The following is an 18,299-nucleotide window of genomic DNA, read 5'->3' as shown; positions in this document are numbered from 1 at the left end:
TGTAACCTTGACACACAGTCACTCAATGACCAAGTTTGTTAGCTTCCGGGGTTCCTGGCATCAAAATTGTTTGAATGGAAGCAGTTAATCTGGCAAATAAATCTGATTGGCTGTTTGTGGCTCTGCTCCTTTAGTGCATTTGAACCCCAGTCACTTAATGACCGACTGTAGCAGGTTTGAGGCCTCTGCTATTAACAGTGTAAGAATGGCAGCAGTTTCAATATTCTCCTTGAAAATCAATAGGTGAATTTTGATTGGCTGCTGTAGGCTCCACCCACTTTCCTGAATATTAAGCCCAGTCATCCAGTGACCAACTGTGTCAAGTTTGAGAACCCTGCCAATAACAGAATGGCTGAAATCAATCTAACAAATGTGGTTGGCTGTATGTGAATTTGCACCCCAGTCAATAATTGACTGTATCAGGTTTAAGTCCTCTGCGATTAACAGCGTAAGAATGGTAGCAATGTAAATGTTCCCCTTGAAAAATCAATAGTTGAATTTTGATTGGCTGTTGCAGGCTCCACCCACTTTCTAAATATTAATCCCAGTCACCCAGTGGACCACTGTGTCAAGTTTGGGAATCCTGCCGTTAACAGTGTAAGAATGATTGCAGTTTATATTTCCCCATGTAAAAAATGTAGTTGTTGGCGTTGTTTGCTTTTTCTAATCTTGACATACAGTCACTTAGTTACCAAGTTTATGAGCTTTGGGATCCTTGGTATCAATAATTTTTATATTCCCCTTGAAATGAAACAAATCTGTTTGGCTGTTTGTGGCTCTGCCCCCTTTTTGAATTTGAACCCCAGCCATCCAGTGACCAACTGTGTCAAGTTTGAGAACCATGCCAATAACAGAATGGCTGAAATCAATCTAACAAATCTGATTGGCTGTTTGTGGCTCCACCCCCTTTAGTGAATGTGGACCTCAGTCAATGACTTACTGACTGTATCAGGTTTGAGGCCTCTGTCATTTACAGTGTAAGAATGGTAGCAATGTCGATATTCCCCTTGAAAATCAACAGGTGAATTTTGAGTGGCTGTTTTAGGCTCCACCCATTTTCCTGAATATTAATCCTAGTCACCCAGTGACCAACTGTGCAAAGTTTGAGAACCCTGTCATTAACAGTGTAAGAATGGCTAAAGTTTATATTTGACCAGTGAAATTTGTTTTTGCCTCCACCCACTTTTTTGTAGCCTTGACACACAGTCAATCAATGACCAAGTTTATGAGCTTCCAGGTTCCTGGCATCAAAAAATGTGTGAATGGAAGCAGTTTATCCAGCAAGGAAATCTGATTGGCTGTTTGTGGCCCCGCCCCTTTAGTGAATTACCCAATGACCGACTGTAGCAAGTTTGAAGCCTCTGCCATAAACAGTGTAAGAATGACAGCAGTTTAAATATTCCCTTTGAAAATCAATAGGTGAATTTTGATTAGCTGTTTTAGGCTCCATCCACTTTCCTGAATCTTGACCTCATTCACCCAGTGACTAAGTGTGCCAAGTTTGAGAACCCTGCGATTGCGATTAACAGTCTAAGAATGGCTGCAGTTTACATTTTCCCATTAAAAATGAATAGCTGAAATGTTATTGGCAGATTTTTGCTCCGCCCACTTTTCTTGTATTTGCAACCTCGGTCACCAAGTGACCAACCGTGCCAAGTTTGGGGACTCTGGCGTGATTACTGTGAGAATGGCAGTCTTTTACATACAGATTTTATATATATATATATATATATATATATATATATATATATATATATATATATATATACATATATATATATATATATATATATATACTGTATATTTATATAGTACTGACATTTTGAAACAAGCACATGATAGATAGATAGAATATACAGTATAGTGTCGTCTATCTTATTTTTTCCCTTGGCATTGCTTAATGAATTGCCTTTTAGTAATGAATATTATGAATATAAATATTATATGAATATTAATATTAATATAGAACAGTTGTTTGTCCCAGAACAGCTTGCGTTCATGCTGCAGACAGTTGTGTAACGTATAGAATGCTGCTCTCCAATATTTGGGAAGGATGCCCCCAAATAACCTATGCATGCAGTGTCTATCATTGTATTTATTTATTAGCTTCATTTTCAAAGAGATGTTTATTTGTAAATATTTTACTTTTTAATAAAAATATAATATGTACTGCTAGTATTTTCAGTATAGCATATACACCCAGAAGACACAACTTTGAATAAAAAAAAAAGATTTAAAGTTCTGATCACAGTTAAGCTGACAGATACAGATTTAGGGCTGGGACCTACTAGAGCAGTTTTGGCAGAGTTTTTGGATCAATCGAAATGCATTGCCAATGTATATCAATGGGGGGGGGGGGGGGAACCCACTACTGCGATTTCTATTAAGGTTAAGCGCAATTACAGGTTATGAAGCAATTTTGTTTGGGGGGGGGGGGGGGGTGGGCGAAACATTTTGATTTTCAAATAAAGTTACCAGTAATTACACTTATAGAGTATCCCGATGTCTGGCTTCTGCCCATAGCCACGCCCCTTAGCAGAAGAGGTCACAGACGCTTCTCTGATTGGTCCTAAAGGCAACTGTGACCTCTTCCATTGGGGGCGAAGATAGGGATGGAAGCCGGACATGGGGACATCCGGTAAGCATTAAAAAAAGGATTGCAATTGGCCCAGGAATCGCTGAACACTGCACTTGTGCAGTTTAAAAGCACTGCAGTGATTCCTAGTGGGTTCCAGCCCTTAGGCTGGATTCACAGTGGTCCGTTGCATAACGCATGCATTAGAATGTGTGTTAACGGCTATCGAGGCTAGACATAGACTTTAATGCAAAACCTGCATGCAACGAGTTCCAATGCGGTACGGTGAACAGCCCCATAGAACTGTATGGGCAGTGAGTTGACATGCAGAATTATTCTGCAGCACAACTGAGCACTGTGAACTAGGCCTTAAGGTCCTTTCACAGTATAAACATTACGATGGGATTATATCATCCATTGTGACGGATTGCAATGGACACAGTGGGAAGACCCTAAATAGTCGTTTAGCTTGGTAAATGTCCAAAATTCTGCCCACTGAAACTCTGCGACTCCGCAGTCAAATATTACTGTACCCTGCCTTGCTATTCAAAATCCCATGAGGCTTTGCAAAATAACAGAAATGGCAGCGGTCTGAATTAATGCAAAAACCCAGACTAAGATATTATTTTAATTTTGAAATTGAAACAAACTATTGGGATCACTACAATTTGTAAAAACAAGTACAAGAGGCAGTGCTGCAAAACTGTGTCTAAACAACAACATGGGGAACGCTGTGTTTGCAGAACAGCCTCAGGGACGGGTCTCTGAATTATTATTATTATTTAGTATTTATATAGCACCGACATCTTCTGCAGTGCTGTACAGAGTATATTGTCTTGTCACTGCCTGTCCCTCAAAGGAGCTCACAATCTAATCCCGACCATAGTCCTATGTCTATGTATGTATTGTGTAGTGCATGTATCGTAGTCTAGGGCCAATTTAGGGGGAAGCCAATTAACTTATGGTATCTGTATGTTTTTTGGGAGATGTGGGAGGAAACCGGAGTACCCGGAGGAAACCCACACAGACACGGGGAGAACATACAAACTCCTTGCAGATGTTGACCTGGCTGGGATTCGAACCGGGGACCCAGCGTTGCAAAGCGAGAGCGCTAACCACTACGCCACCGTGCTGCACCGTATACTCGGGAAGCCGAGCAGAATGTAAAGATATCACTCTGATGTCAAAGCATCTTACAATTAGTAGTTTAGTTTTTGAAAACTTTCAGGGCTCGTTCACACTAGGGGCATTTTTGACAATTTTTAAGCGCTGGCGATTTTCAAAATCACCCTAAAAGCGCTTGTGCAATGATTCCTTATGAGAGAGTTCACATCTGAGCAGTTGGTTTCCGATAAGCGGTGCTCTGGCCATTTTTGAGGCGATTCCGCCTCAATGGAAGGTATAGGAAAACGCAAAGTGCTCACAAAATTGCTTTGTGCATCGATTGAGTTTACGTTTTTAAGAATTTATACATTGCTCAAAGAGTTCACTACTTGACTGACATCAGGAAGTGAAAAAACGCAATCGCTCTGCAGAAGCGCTTAGAAAAGCGTTTAAGAAAACCGCCCAATGCAGAGAAATAAAAAAAAAAGCTTCAAAAACCAGCCAACGCGGACGGACGCACAGAAGGAACGCAGTGTGAACAAAGCCTAAAAGCAGTGAGAAGTATTTTTTGTGTTTTCATTTTATATTCCAAACATCTTCTATTCATTTTATATTCATTTTACATTCAAAACATCTAAATTTGTTCATACATATCAAAATGATCTAACTTTTTATTATAAAGTTCCGATTTCAAAAAGTATTTGGTGAAGAAATAAAAAATGAACACAAACGATTGAAAAAAATATGTACAGTATATAACACGGAATGTTGTAAACTTTCCAAAGAAAGTGAACTGGCCAGAAAGCAATCTAGTTCCCTTTTAATTCTGTCTCACAATAAAATGCTAAAAAAATGTAATTATCCAATATTTAAAACTAAAAAAAAATAAAAAATGTATCAACACGTTTTCTTTTGCAGACATTTTATTTCACAGACTTTACAGACAGCCTTATTTAACCCGCGTTTTTTACGGACCGTCTGTAAATTTCTGGACGGTTGGCAACCCTGGCTGACATCCTCTGAATGCAAAAAAATTAGAGCATGCAGCATCCAAAGACAATGCGACTCAGCCCAGTGTGAATCGAGTTCACTAATAATGTAGCCATGTTTGCAGCAGGAAAAAGCCAGTGCCAATTTTAGGTGCGCATAATTACAAAATTTAGACACCGGCGTGTAAGAGCCCTAAATTACTATCCTTGCTTTGGCAGTGCTTCACTCCCTTGCAGAAGGGAAACATGCTCGGAGATCGTGTTCAAGTGGATGATATCCTTGTAGAAAAACATCACTTATTTAAATACACTCTTTATTGCCCTGAAATTATAAATTTATCAGGGATTCTTAACTATTCTGGTTTTTGTTCAATTTTATTAAAAAAAAAAAAAAAAATAAAGGAATGTTTTACAAGCTGGGAACTAAACTGGGGGGATATATTAAACTTCCAATTATTTGTTTCCACATTCTTAATGTAATTGTAGTTGCCAGAGTGCAGGCATATCCCTCTGATGACCAATAAAAGAGATCCAAGCAATGTCTACATACCTGGAAGCGCATACATGTAAAAAAAATGCGCCCTGGTAAAAAGGCCGCTGGAGAAAGCCGCTAGTACAATATCTGTAAAATTACAGATATTCTGCTACTTAATTACGATAGTGAAAGGTTGGTAAACTCTACCGATATTTTACTATGACCTAACTTAGCCCTACTCTCACACAGAACCCTTGCACTACCGATGCCTAACTTCTAGTTCCCCCCCCCCCAGGTGGTGCCTAACCTTTACCCCCTCTGGTGGTGGCTAAACCTAACCCCCCATGTCTAACCTGAACCCCCATGGTGCCTAACCTTAACCCCTAAGGACCCTGCACCCTCCTAACACAAAAGACCCCCACCTCTTTTTGCAGCCATGGGCAGCAATATTTAAAGCTACGACTCGCAGCTATATAAACAGTGAATAGCAACTATTATTATTATTATTGATTTATAAAGCGCCAACATATTCCGTGGCGCTGTACAAAGTAAGAAACAAACATGGGGTACATAATAATACAGACAATGGTGTACACCAATATACAAGATACATAATTAGTGACAAAATACACAGAATGATACAAAATACAAAATATAGAATTGGTAATGACGGTGATAAATGTAACATGATGAATAAAATGTATAATGATTTCCAAGACACAAAAGGGGGAGAGAGCCCTGCCCTTGCGAGCTTACAATCTAAAGGGAATTGAGGGAAACAAGAGGAGGGGTAGTATGCAACAAATATATAGAGGCAGTGTGTTTTAGGATACCTAGTAGGAGTGCAATTTGGTCTTGGGACAAAGGGAAGTGGCCTAGGGTAGCGCATATGCTTGTGTGTGTGTTTTTAGAGAGCGTTTAAAGGTAACAAAGGTTGGCGAGTGACGGATGTCCTCCTCTAGAATTACCGCAACACGTGGGAGGGTATTCCAGAGGAGGGGTGAAGCACATGCAAAATCTTGTAAACGTGAATGTTAGGAGGTAATTCTAGAGGAGGTCAACAGAAGATCATGTGCCGATCTGAGATTGCGATTGGGATATAAACAGTAAATAGCGGCTATAAATTGGTAAATATCGGCTATATCCCTCAGGCACAAATTATCGTTTATAACCACTAATTGTGGTTTTTAATATTACCGCTTATGGCTGCGCCATTTTTAACATGGCATTTCCAACATCCTTTTTACCTGGTTTGCCTGGAAGTACCGTAAATTCAATGATGTCAGCACACTAAAGATGTGTACACATGCACTCTAACTGTCGGGACTCGATCACTCAGGAGACAGTTATGGGCAAGAGCTCCTAGAGATGCATCCCTCTGCTAATTCCCAGTGTCGTGTACTGTTGCTATGGGGATGGGAGGAGAAACAGTGATTTAGTGCAAGATGAGGCTGGTTCTGGTAGATGGGGTAAGGAGGGCTGTTGCTTAGAGATCCTTGGTCATGTTGAGTCTAGGGCATACACTAAGCTTAAAGTTTGGTTGCTTGGTCTGGAAAGATGATAATAAGGTAAGCTTGTAAATAAATTGAATGATCTAATTTAAGAGCAGCATTATTACAAAGGACATACTGTTTACATATTTTTTTTACTAGTGTCTTGAGCTCCACCTGCTGGATGAAAATCATAAATGACACAAAATCCAAAGTAATAGTTCATATTTCTCGGTTGGCAAATAATTGTTGAGAACATAAATAACTCTGGAAAATATCATAGACTGACAGGTGATTCAGTAACTTTTCAACTTAATACCTTGCTATGGTCTGTTCCAAAAGTGGGTTGCTAAACTTTGCCACATGATAGCAGTAGCAGAATATTAAAGTGAACCTCTCACCCTTGAAGCTGGCACTAGTGCTAAGCTGCCTGCCCTGCGCAAGAGTAATTTCGGGATCCGGCGATTGCCGGGCCTCAAATTACATCTCTCTCTGAGTTGCAGCAACTCGGAGGGGGAATAGTATTTAACACCACCTGGGAGTTTAGCGGCAACAGGGAGAGCCATCATTCAGCTTGCCCTGCCCTCAACTCACCGGTGGCTATACAATACATATGCCTCACCCTAGATATGCACCTGACATATATCCTTAGAAGGCAGCAGTAACTTAACTTTTGCGCAGGCACTTTCCTTATCTTGTATATACGGTAATTAGTCTGGTTGAAAACAAAAACATCCATTACGTTCAATCAAACGTGCTATGGACATATGGTAAATAACAATAGTGAAAACCCCCTTGCTGCTTGGACTTTTGATCATGTGACTATGCCAAAAAGATTGTGCCTACCAATTTGCATGCTGGGAGATTTTTAATAGCAGAAGCTGTAGCAGCCTTGCCCACTTTCTGCCTTTCTATAGCTGGCTTTTTCAATAAAAAAAAACTTTATTAAACAAGCTGAACACTTACCAAAGATGGCACCCTTAATTAACGACCAAGAATGGCTAGAATAAATCAAATGAAAGGATGGCTAAATACAGTTTAGTTATGAAGTTGAATATAACAGGGGCAAACCCACGATTTTCAAGGGGGGGGGGGATTCCTGAAAGTTCTCCCTCAGCAAGGTACAATACAGTTTAATAATATGGAAGGACATCATGCTGGGTACAGATAATGCAATTTCCCGTTCCCGTCTGACCGACCGACAACGGGATCGATCAGGAGCAGTTATACAGATAACAATGAAGACAGCCAACATTGGTAATCAAAGAGAAAGTGAAGCATTCATGCAGCAGGGCACAGGGCTGTGCTCATACCTCTGTTAAGTTCTCCAGAGCTGCTCCATGCTCTGTACACACGCTGCTGCACCAGCCCTGGTCTGAGCGGGGATTCTGGGCAGCTGTAAGGCCTCTTGCACACTGCATACATTTCCGATTCCGATTCCGCTTTTTAATCTGTTTTTACATCCGATTCCGATTCAGATTTTTAATCTTTACTGCATGCTGCATTTTTTGATCCGTTTTTCTGTTGAATGTATTCAGGGAAAATCGGAATTGAAAATCGGAAACGGAATCGGAAACGGAATCGGAATCGGAAAACGGATTTGCAGTGTGCAGGGAGCCTTATCCCCCCTGCATTTGCCTATGTATAATCTGAAAAGATAATTGTCTAGCTGGCACTTAAAACTTGAGCCTTTAGATAAAAAAGCTTAAAGGGAACCAGAGATGACCGTTTCACATAAAATAAACATTTTAGTCGATAGCTTGTAAAGAATAAATGCTCTACCTGATAATTTTGCTGCTCTGGTGTGCCTTTTTGAGTGTTTTTTATCCATTATTGCTCCAGGAAAAATCCAATATGGCCGCCGACTCATACCCCTTCTGCTTCCGGGTTATGAGTTGTTCTGGGTGTGCTGTCTAGGCTCTATGAAACTATAGACAAGCAGGGCTGCTGCTGCAGCCTTTCATCTACGTGCATTCAACTTCATTATTGTGGTATGCTGTGTGGCTGCCTGTAGGAAGTGTCTCTCATAGGAATGAAACTGCACAGATAATAATGATGATGACTGCACAGTGCACACAGATCACACAGCAGCCACACTTGTCTGTTGTTTCAGAGCTTCTTTAGCAGCACAAGCAGCCCCTCCCATGTCATCAGATCTCTGAGTATGCAAAGCAGAAAAGATGAGCCAGGAGGGGGCGGGCTTGAAAAGACTTCACAGAAGACTTACTCAGCTATAATTATTATGGGTCAAACCTAGACTGAATGCTCAGTTGGGGATTCTTATCAGAGCTGATAACAAGCAGAGAAGGATGAAACTAAAAGCAGGGTAGGTGTTTACTGTCATGTTCCCACTGATAAATGTAGTAAAATACAAGAGGGTGCTTAATCTCTGGTTCTCTTTAAAGGAACACTATCGATTTACATGTTTTTTTAACCTGGGATTGAGAGAGTTCCTGAAGGGCTGCTAAGTAGTGATGTATACATTTGACTCTTTTGTTTACTGTATCAAATTCTTTTCACTCTTAAAGAGACTCTGAAGCGAGAATAAATCTCACTTCAGAGCTCATAGTTAGCAGGGGCATGTGTGCCCCTGCTAAAACGCCGCTATCGCGCGGCTAAATGGGGGTCCCTTCACCCCCAAACCCACCCCCGCAAAAGTTGGTTGCAAATTTGGTCATAAAATTATCTTCCTGGAGGCAGGGCTAATGGCTGCAGCCCTGCCTCTCAGCGCCGTCTATCAGACGCGCATCGTCACCTCTCCCCCGCCCCTCTCAGTGAAGGAAGACTGAGAGGGGCGGGGGAGAGGCGGAGATACGCGCTGACAGACGCGCGTGGGGCAGGGCTGCGGCGGTTAGCCCTGCCCCAACCAGGAAGCGCTCCCCCGCTGCACCGAGGGGATTTGGGGGTGAAGGGACCCCCGTTAAGCTGCGGGATAGCGGCATTTTAGCAGGGGCACACATGCCCCTGCTATCTATAAAGTCTGAAGTGAGATTTATTCTCGCTTCAGACTCTCTTTAACTGATGGCAAGTCTGACGTCCCAGTGAGCCATGAAGGGGGGGGGGGGATCCCTCACAATACATCTGTTAACCCTGTGTGTGAGAAAGCTCTCACTAGCTGCAGCTGCCTGTGTCCTGTGCCTCTGATTGAACTGTCTGCAGAGGGCAGAGGAAAATGTAACTAGACATTTGTAATTGTGTGTGAAACCTGACACCACAGCTTTTCAAACTTTTTTTTTTTGCTTTCAGAGAAAAATACTCTGTACTCTGATATGCAAAAAAACACTGGCCGTGCATTGAAGCAGATGCCCCTTTTGTGAATGATTTGTACCAATAGAGCTAAATCCTACACACAATGAATCAAAGCTTTTGCCTCTGATATTTAACATGACAAGTAGGAAAATGTTCACACAGCTACTTAGACATTAGTTGTACATTGTCATTTTAGTACACTTGGGTATTGATAGTGTTCCTTTAAAGTGACCAGAGGTCCACTTTAACAAATCCAAGTCAGTTTTGAGAGTCATTTATGATCTCCAGCTCTAATATGCCTTACTAAATCACGTATCTATTGTGTTTCAGTTTTGCCTTTGACAGGTTGAGTTCAGCTTCTAATTAGTGGTTTTAGAGGTGGCCATTCCCAATACAACCGTTATTTTTTCAATATTTAGGCTAAAGCTGAATGCTCACCTGAAGACGCAGGAAGATGGATCACAATGACATCACCTGACGAGTCCCAGGGCCGGATTTGTACTTTTTACCACCCAAGGCCACTATCACAAGCCGCCCCTGATAAACCGCAAACCCCCCTCGCTCACATACACACTCTTTTATTGGTCCCTGTAATCAATGTATTTAAAGATGTTTATTAATTATGCAATTTTACTAAATGATCAATCTTCTGATTGATTGGATTGAACAGTGTTCATGGTGCCAATCAACTACAAACGACCAATTTGTCATTCATTTTATCATTCTGTTTTGAGGATAGATTACATCTCAAATTTTCAGAATGGTTATACATTTTATTCCATTTATGGGCCAAATCTATGCTTTCCGCTCTGATGGGTTGGAGCTGGGTGGAGGGCGGAGTTGGACTTGAACAGCGTCTGACAGTGATGATGAGTGACAGCTCAGGTCACAGACATTAAAGAGAGACTGAAGCGAGAATAAATCTCGCTTCAGACCTCATAGTTAGCAGGGGCATGTGTGCCCCTGCTAAAATGCCGCTATAGCGCGGCTTAACGGGGGTCCCTTCACCCCCAAATCCCCCTCCGTAATGCCGGGGATCTCTTCCTGGTTGGGGCAGGGCTAACCGCCGCAGCCCTGCCCCACGCGCGTCTGTCAGCGCGTATCTCCGCCTCTCCCCCGCCCCTCTCAGTCTTCCTTCACTGAGAGGACGGGGGAGAGGCGGCGATGCGCCGCTGACAGACGCGACTGGAGGCAGGGCTGCAGCCGTTAGCCCTGCCTCCAGGAGCGACTAAATGCACGACCAAGTCGTGCTGGGGTGGGTTTGGGGGTGAAGGGACCCCCTTTGTGCGGCGCGATAGCGGCGGTTTAGCAGGGGCACACGTGCCCCTGCTAACTTTAAGCTCTGAAGCGAGATTTATTCTCGCTTCAGAGTCTCTTTAAGCTGCCCACGTTTGCTGCCCCTGAGTCCCCTGTGTCTCAGACATTTGCCGGACTGCTGCAGTTCACATGTTTAGCAGCTCGGCTGCAAGAGTGTGACAGCCTTCAGCCCGCCCCTTGCTTCCTGGTGCCCTGGGCCATGGCCTATGTGGCCTTGCCTGAAATCCGGCCATGCTGACGACAAGCATTCCCCAATACTTCTTCCTGCCCCCGGAAACACGAGATATCATGTGTTAGCACAAGATGGGTGCGAACAGGAGTTCAAACGATCGTGGCACTTTGTGCGGTAGTTGTTGGGGATCTTAAAGAACCTCCGTGATGGTCGTTATCACAGCACGCAGCAAAGTGTTGTTCACCTAATCGTGTACTCAAACCTCATCACAAGACTGCTGAAACAATCACTTGTCGCTCAAAAAAAATTGGTGGTTGTCGAAGAATCGCACACATAATCGAGATGGGTGTACAAGCTTTTAGGGCTCGGTCACACTAAGGGCATTTTGCGGTTTTTTTTTTAAGCGCTGCCGACTTTCAAAATTGCCCTAAAAGCACTTGTGCATTGATTCCCTATGAGAGTGTTCACATCTGAGCGGTTCGTTTCTGTTCCGCTCAACATAGCGCTGCCTGTTATGGCGACTTTGCTACAATGGAAAGTATAGCAAAATCGCTTTGTGTGGCGATTGCGTTCGCACTTTTAAGAATAAATACATGGTATTTATTCTGTTCCGGGTCAAAAAGTTCACTTCCTGACTGACGTCCTTGAAAACTTAATTTGCTCAATTTATAGCATTGATCACTTAAAGCGGACCCAAACCAAACATTTTTTTTAATTAAAAATATTTAGTTGCACTACTCTGACACATACAAAGATAAATAACCACTCCTTCAAACCTATGAGCATTTCAGTGCATGCTTTTCACCCTTCTCTTTTCATAGCTAGGGTTATACTGGGGGCAGCCATTAGCAATTCCTCTATTGCTGGACACCATCTACTCCACCAGTTTGCCGGATTTTTGTCCCGGCAATTTGAAAGGAAGGGAGGGGTTCCTCCAATAAATGAAAAATATTTTATATTTGTCATCATGCAGCTGAAATAAGGCTGCTATTTATTATTATAATTTAGAAAATAGCTTTTATTTCTGAAATCTTGTATTTCTAATTTGGGTCCACTTTAAACATTTTTTACATTTTAAAGAATTTAACTATGTGTGGCCACCTAATTACTGATCTGGCTATGTCAAAGAGCAGTCTCTACTCTTTAAAATACATACGGTATATATTTTATTTCCTATATCACAGCTAATAGGCTCAATAAGTCAAATACTGTTATGTAGTCTATTAATGATCCCTTCTCCTGGTTGGCCTAGACAGAATTCCATCTAGCCCTTGATTTAAATAGCCCTGGTTAACAAAGTCCAACAGCTTGTCCTTGTTTTTTACTGATTTTTCTTTTTTTGCATTGCAAGAGTATATTTGCCTACATATCTATCAACCAATCAATCAATAAATCACTCTAGCTTTGTAAAAATCTGTAATAGAGTAAAAATAATATAGTAAAATCCATCTTTTGTTCGAAAAAAAACAACCTTTTCTTGGTCAGCACTATGCATTGCAAGGATTTTGACAAATATTAGTTCAGTTTGTTATCTTATTTGTCTGTTAAAACAAGGCCAGGGAAAAGGTTTCCAAACAAAAGATGGTAGATGGGTGTAAAGGCCTGCTTGCAATTACCTGATTAGTCACAAGGGCCTCAGATCATGTGTGGCTGTTTGCGCATCCATGAATACAAAATTACATTGTGTACAATTAAGGCTACACCAGTGGGGCATATTTATCACGACCAACACAAGGAAAACTGGAGCAAAAGTGGAGCTGCTGCTTAGAGTAGCCAATCAAGTTTTAGTTGTTGAATGAAACAAGGATTGTGATTGGTAGCTCTCAAGAACTCCATTTTTACAACATTTTTCTGTTAATAAATCTGCCCCACTGCACTGTTGCAGTATTAGAAATCCAAATTTGGCTGAAATTCGAGAAAATAATTTTGAATACAGGAAGACTTGCGAACACCTTACTTACGAACGGCCTGCCGACATGAATGGCCTGAAAATAGGAAATTTGATTCTGTTGGAACAAGTGCAGTCGGCAAAGCAGAAAATTGGACTTGCAAAAATTAGCATTATGAAAAGTACAACTTTATAGTTTTAGAATCTTTTTATCGTTTTAAAAATTTGAACGTTATAGTATTTGACATTTTTAATGTTTAGTATTTAGAAATAATTCATTTTGAAATGTACCGTTTTCAATATTATAAGGTTAAGAAAAGGGGGTTTTAGGGTTAGGCATCAGGAACCAGGGTTTTAGGGTTAGGCGTCAGAAAGACAAGGTTCTGTGTCAGAGTAGCTAAGTTAGGTAAGTTGTAGGGGGTTTTAGAGTTAGGCATCAGGAAGGTTTGTTTTAGGGTTAGGTGTCAGGAAGACAGGGTTCTGTGTGAGAGTAGGGTTAGGCTAAGTAAGTAAGTTGTAAAATATCATTAATCTATACAGATATTTTAGCACGATAGTTTACACAATTCATATTTAAAAAAGGAAAAATATTAGTAGATATTAACGATAATTTTATTAACAAAAATGGACGCACATTTTTCCTCATGCCCCTATTAAATACAGGCGGGGAACAGAGGTGACATAGGCCTCAATTCACTAAGCTTTATCCAACACTTTATCAAACCTTTGATAATTTACCTCATGGGTAAAATCTAATTTTTAATTCACGAAGGTGTTATATATTTATCAAATGCTTTATCGCTAAAACGTTCAATAAATCTATAACACCTTAGTGAATTTAAAATTAGATTTTACCCATGAGGTAAATTATCAAACGTTTGATAAATAGTGTGATAAAGCTTAGTGAATTGAGGCCATATAGGGGAAACTGGAGGCACAGGGGGGTACAGAGGAGGTACAGGGGACAAAGATGGCTCAGTGTTTCAATTTATGGAAAGATTCAGATTAAGAACAAATATACAGTCTATCTTGTTCGTTAACCGAGGACTACCTGTTATATTATATATACAACATGTCATGTGTGTCACTGTTTTTTGTTTTTAGCAATTACTAACATAAGTGGAAACTTTACTTGTATAATATATACTCGTAGTGTTTAATAAAACATTCTGGGCCTGCAGAAATTAACCTTTATGCTGTAGATGATTTTAGTACTTTGCTGAATTTGGCCAACTCCGGCTCTGCGGTGCGCAATGCTCCTCTTGCGTTGATTGATATATAAAAGCTAAGCTTTGGCCACAGAACTACTGACCACATCCTGTGATAATAAGGTACACATTTACCTGTACCAATTTATAATTATTATATCTTCAGCTGTAACTAAATACTGTATTTCCTTCCTCCTCCTGCAGTTGCTGACGTTCACGGTATATATGAATTTTAAAACAACAAAAATATATATTCACAGCTCGAAATGATGGTTGCCAATGTAAGTGTAATGGGTGGACTTTGTTCAATATGTTCATAAAATACCCAGATGGAGGGATTGCATGCATGACATTATAATGGAACACAAAAGCCATGAATCATGCCCAGTGTGTTAAAGAGAACCGTTGCCCAGGAAAGAGCACTGCTATAGGCAGCAGTTCACTCATTAGATAATGGGACGTGTTTACGCAGAGTCTGTTACTGTCCAAATGAATGCTGCTGAATATTTATCTGTGCAGCCCAGGCACGGACCTACGCTGAGAGTTCCCCCACTCCATGCCATTTTATACCAAGCTGCCAGTTTAGAGACGCGACATCAAACTGCTGAATTTTCACGGCTGTTACCTAACAGTGATGCTTGCAAATTTTCGCCAAAGTATTGTTTTTGCATCAAAAATACTATCTCCGTTTTTGAGAACATTTTCGCAAAAATTGTTTGAATTTTCTTGTTTTTGCATCTTTTGTGAAAACACACACACACAAGAATCAATATCCCTGTGTTTGCTTGGGTATATCTAAAGTGCGAAAAAAACCCAGCAAAAACAATATTTTTACTGCTTAAACTTTTACTGTGAAAAATCTATATTTTATTGCGGAAATGCACAAAAAGCACCAAAATAACAAAACTTATTTTCGACAGCATTTTTGCTAGAAAATCAAATTTAACATTATTTTCGAGAAAATTAATGCGAAAAGAATATTGTAATTTTCGTTCATCGCTGTTACCTAAAAATGGTTGCACAATTTTATTCATTTAAGGAATTTTTTATGAAGAAGTGGGGATCTCAGGAACATCCCGCTTGCCGGAGTTTTTGCCTGGAATTTGCTGCTGTCGGAGAGCCAGCTTTTTAGAAAGGTCCAGAAGAATGTCCTCCGTAGGTTTGTAGGACTCGGTGTACGGCCAAGCAGTTGAATTTGCCACTACAGATTCAAATTTAGAATTGAGATCAGGCGGGAAACTTATTCAATTTTTAGGACCGTTTAATAAAATATATCTTAAGCTAATATTATAAAAAAGTTAACCCTACATCTAAAATGGTAATAGATGTTGCCCTAAATATTATCTAAAACAGTATTAACCTCCGCAGTATTTAATTTTCCGGCAAGTGTTTCTTTATATTGTAAGCATTTTTGCGGACCTCTTGCAAGTTGCGGTTTTGCAAGCTGTCCGCAAGCATGCGTACAATATAAGAAATAAGCACTTTTTAAATTTTTAATAATAGATGTTACTCTAAATATTATCTAAAATAGTATTAACTTCCGCAGCATTGAATTTCCCTGCAAGTGTTTCTTTATATTGTAAGCATTTTTGCGGACCGCTTGCAAGTTGCGGTTTTGCAAGCTGTCCTCAAGCATGCATAAAATATTAGAAATAAGCACTTTTTACATTAAAAAAAAAACATTTTTTTAACTTTATTATTTGCTGCTATGGGAGATAGTGCTGCCCATAGCTTTTTTTTTTTTTTTTACACTTAGAATGTTTTATATTTGAACCAATACAGATGTTTGTATTGAATCCAATACAAAAATGTTAATTTGCCGCCTGATTTCATGACACTGTGTACGCCCGACACCGGGGGGCACGCGCAGCATCATCATAGGGACACGTCGGGGAACATGATGGCCGAGGGACAGGAAGTGACGAATGCAGAAGAAGAGGATATCACCGCTGGGGATTGCAGAGAAGAAGACGGAATACACGTGCAGGGAAGCTGCGAGGTGCCGGCGAGGCATCCTGAACGCCAGCGACGCCGCAGGTGATTAAGTGGCAGTGCAATAATTGGACGAGCCAGAATTGTCCTTACCAATAGTTGCTTTTTTTTTAGGACAAGTCAGGCTCGTCTGTACAGGGGCTTTTCTGGGTAATATAGAGCCTATGGCACCCCCCTTCCCCCCAGTCAGAGCCCCCATCCCCTCTTGAAACAGCCTCCTTTCCTGCGTACATGTGTTTATGGTTGCCTGTGTTTTTTGCCTCGGGATATTGCTGAAGTTACTTTTTTTGGAAATATCTTTTATTCCCTCTCTGTCCTCTTTTCTAACACCAAGCCAAGTGAGCTTTACATACATAAATGAAATAGCCATGTTCCCCAGATAACAGAATTAATCTGATCTGAGTGATGGGGAGACACAGGGGCAAGCATGGCGGCGCAGCACAGGAGGAGACATGGCGCCCATGCTACTGTGGCGCCCATGGCCGGAGCCATGCCTGCACCCCTCTACATACGCCTCTGCGTCCGTAACGCTAGGGAGGTTAAATCTCACCCTGGAATTGTGTCTTCATTAGAAAATATAACTAAAACTAACATTTTGAAAACCTGAATATAAGAATATTATGAAGTTTAAGATGTACAGTAATACAATTAAAAACTAAAGTATCACTAAAGGTAAGGGTAAAACAACACTGCCCCAAGGCTAAGTTCACAGCGGGTGTTGCGGATTGGGAAACCAGCACCGCACGCTATCCGCGCTTTGCGCTGCATATAGTAAAGCATACACTCAATGGAAAGTATGCTTCATTGTCACTTTTAACACGTGCCTTTTGCAGTACAGCACTGGATACAAAGCATTAGGGTACCACACTCCGATCAAGCGCACTGCTACGACCGCGCTTTTGCATTGCAATGCAACGTTCTGTGTTACAATGTGGCTGTTATGCTCGGTACACACGATGCAATTTTTCCGTCCAATCACTGGGTAATCTGACAGGAAGTTGCATCGTTTATACATGTCCAAACTGCTCCCAGTCGATAGAATTTCCCCTGATAACTCCTGAAAATCGGAGCAGATCGGACATGGCGGAAATAATCGTCCGATTCCCATCGGGTGGATGGGAAATAGCATTGTGTTTGCCCAACATAACTCAGCAACACACCACTGTGAACCTAAGATCACACTGTATCCGTTGCCATGTGCACACAGCTCATTGCAGTGGATTTCAGAGTTAGTGTCTTCCAGTAACATGCACATCACAATGTACCTTCTCGTCATTCATTTGTTACATGGGCGTAGCACAATGTCCAGTGGCGCACAGTTCTGCTCACGTTACCATGGTGAAACCCAATGCACAGCAGGGCCGTTGTGCGGATGTCAATGGGCCCTATTACAGCACGTTGCTGTCCGATTATATCTTATGTTATAATGTACTGCAATGCGTGTAGTGTCAATGCATACTTTATCATATTATGTACAACAACCATACATCTCTATTACTAGCGCTAACATGCTATCTTTAACCCTATAGTACTACCAAACTTCATGACATATTAACCTTCCTGGCTGTAAGCCCGAGCTGAGCTCGGGCTATGCCGCCGTAAGGCACCGCTCAGGCCCCGCTGGGCCGATTTGCATATTTTTTTTTTTGCTACACGCAGCTAGCATTTTGCTAGCTGCGTGTGCAATGCGATCGCCGCCGATCCGCCGCTATTCGTCGCGCCGCAGCCGCCCCCCCTCCCCAGACCCCGTGCGCTGCCTGGCCAATCAGTGCCAGGCAGCGCTGTGGGGTGGATCGGAGTCCCCTTTGACGTCACGACGTCGATGACGTCTGTGACGTCA

General features: G+C 41.4%; 1 long non-coding RNA gene across 2 annotated transcripts in view; it reads right to left on the bottom strand.

The window, feature by feature from the left end:
• LOC137562698 (uncharacterized) overlaps positions 1–18,299 on the bottom strand; it is a 91,919-nt gene that overhangs the window by 15,438 nt on the left and 58,182 nt on the right. The window contains exon 1 of one of the 2 annotated variants that reach the window (XR_011030167.1): positions 6,391–6,520. The exons of the other annotated variant lie outside the window; for it this stretch is intronic. This is a non-coding gene — a long non-coding RNA (uncharacterized lncRNA). Of the gene's footprint in view, positions 1–6,390; positions 6,521–18,299 lie in introns of those variants that run through there. 2 annotated transcript variants of the gene reach the window in all.

Source organism: Hyperolius riggenbachi, chromosome 3, assembly GCF_040937935.1.
Source record: "Hyperolius riggenbachi isolate aHypRig1 chromosome 3, aHypRig1.pri, whole genome shotgun sequence".
Classification (NCBI taxonomy): domain Eukaryota; kingdom Metazoa; phylum Chordata; class Amphibia; order Anura; family Hyperoliidae; genus Hyperolius; species Hyperolius riggenbachi.
Note: the sequence above shows the minus strand (reverse complement) of the source record. Positions and strands in the feature narration are given on the sequence as shown.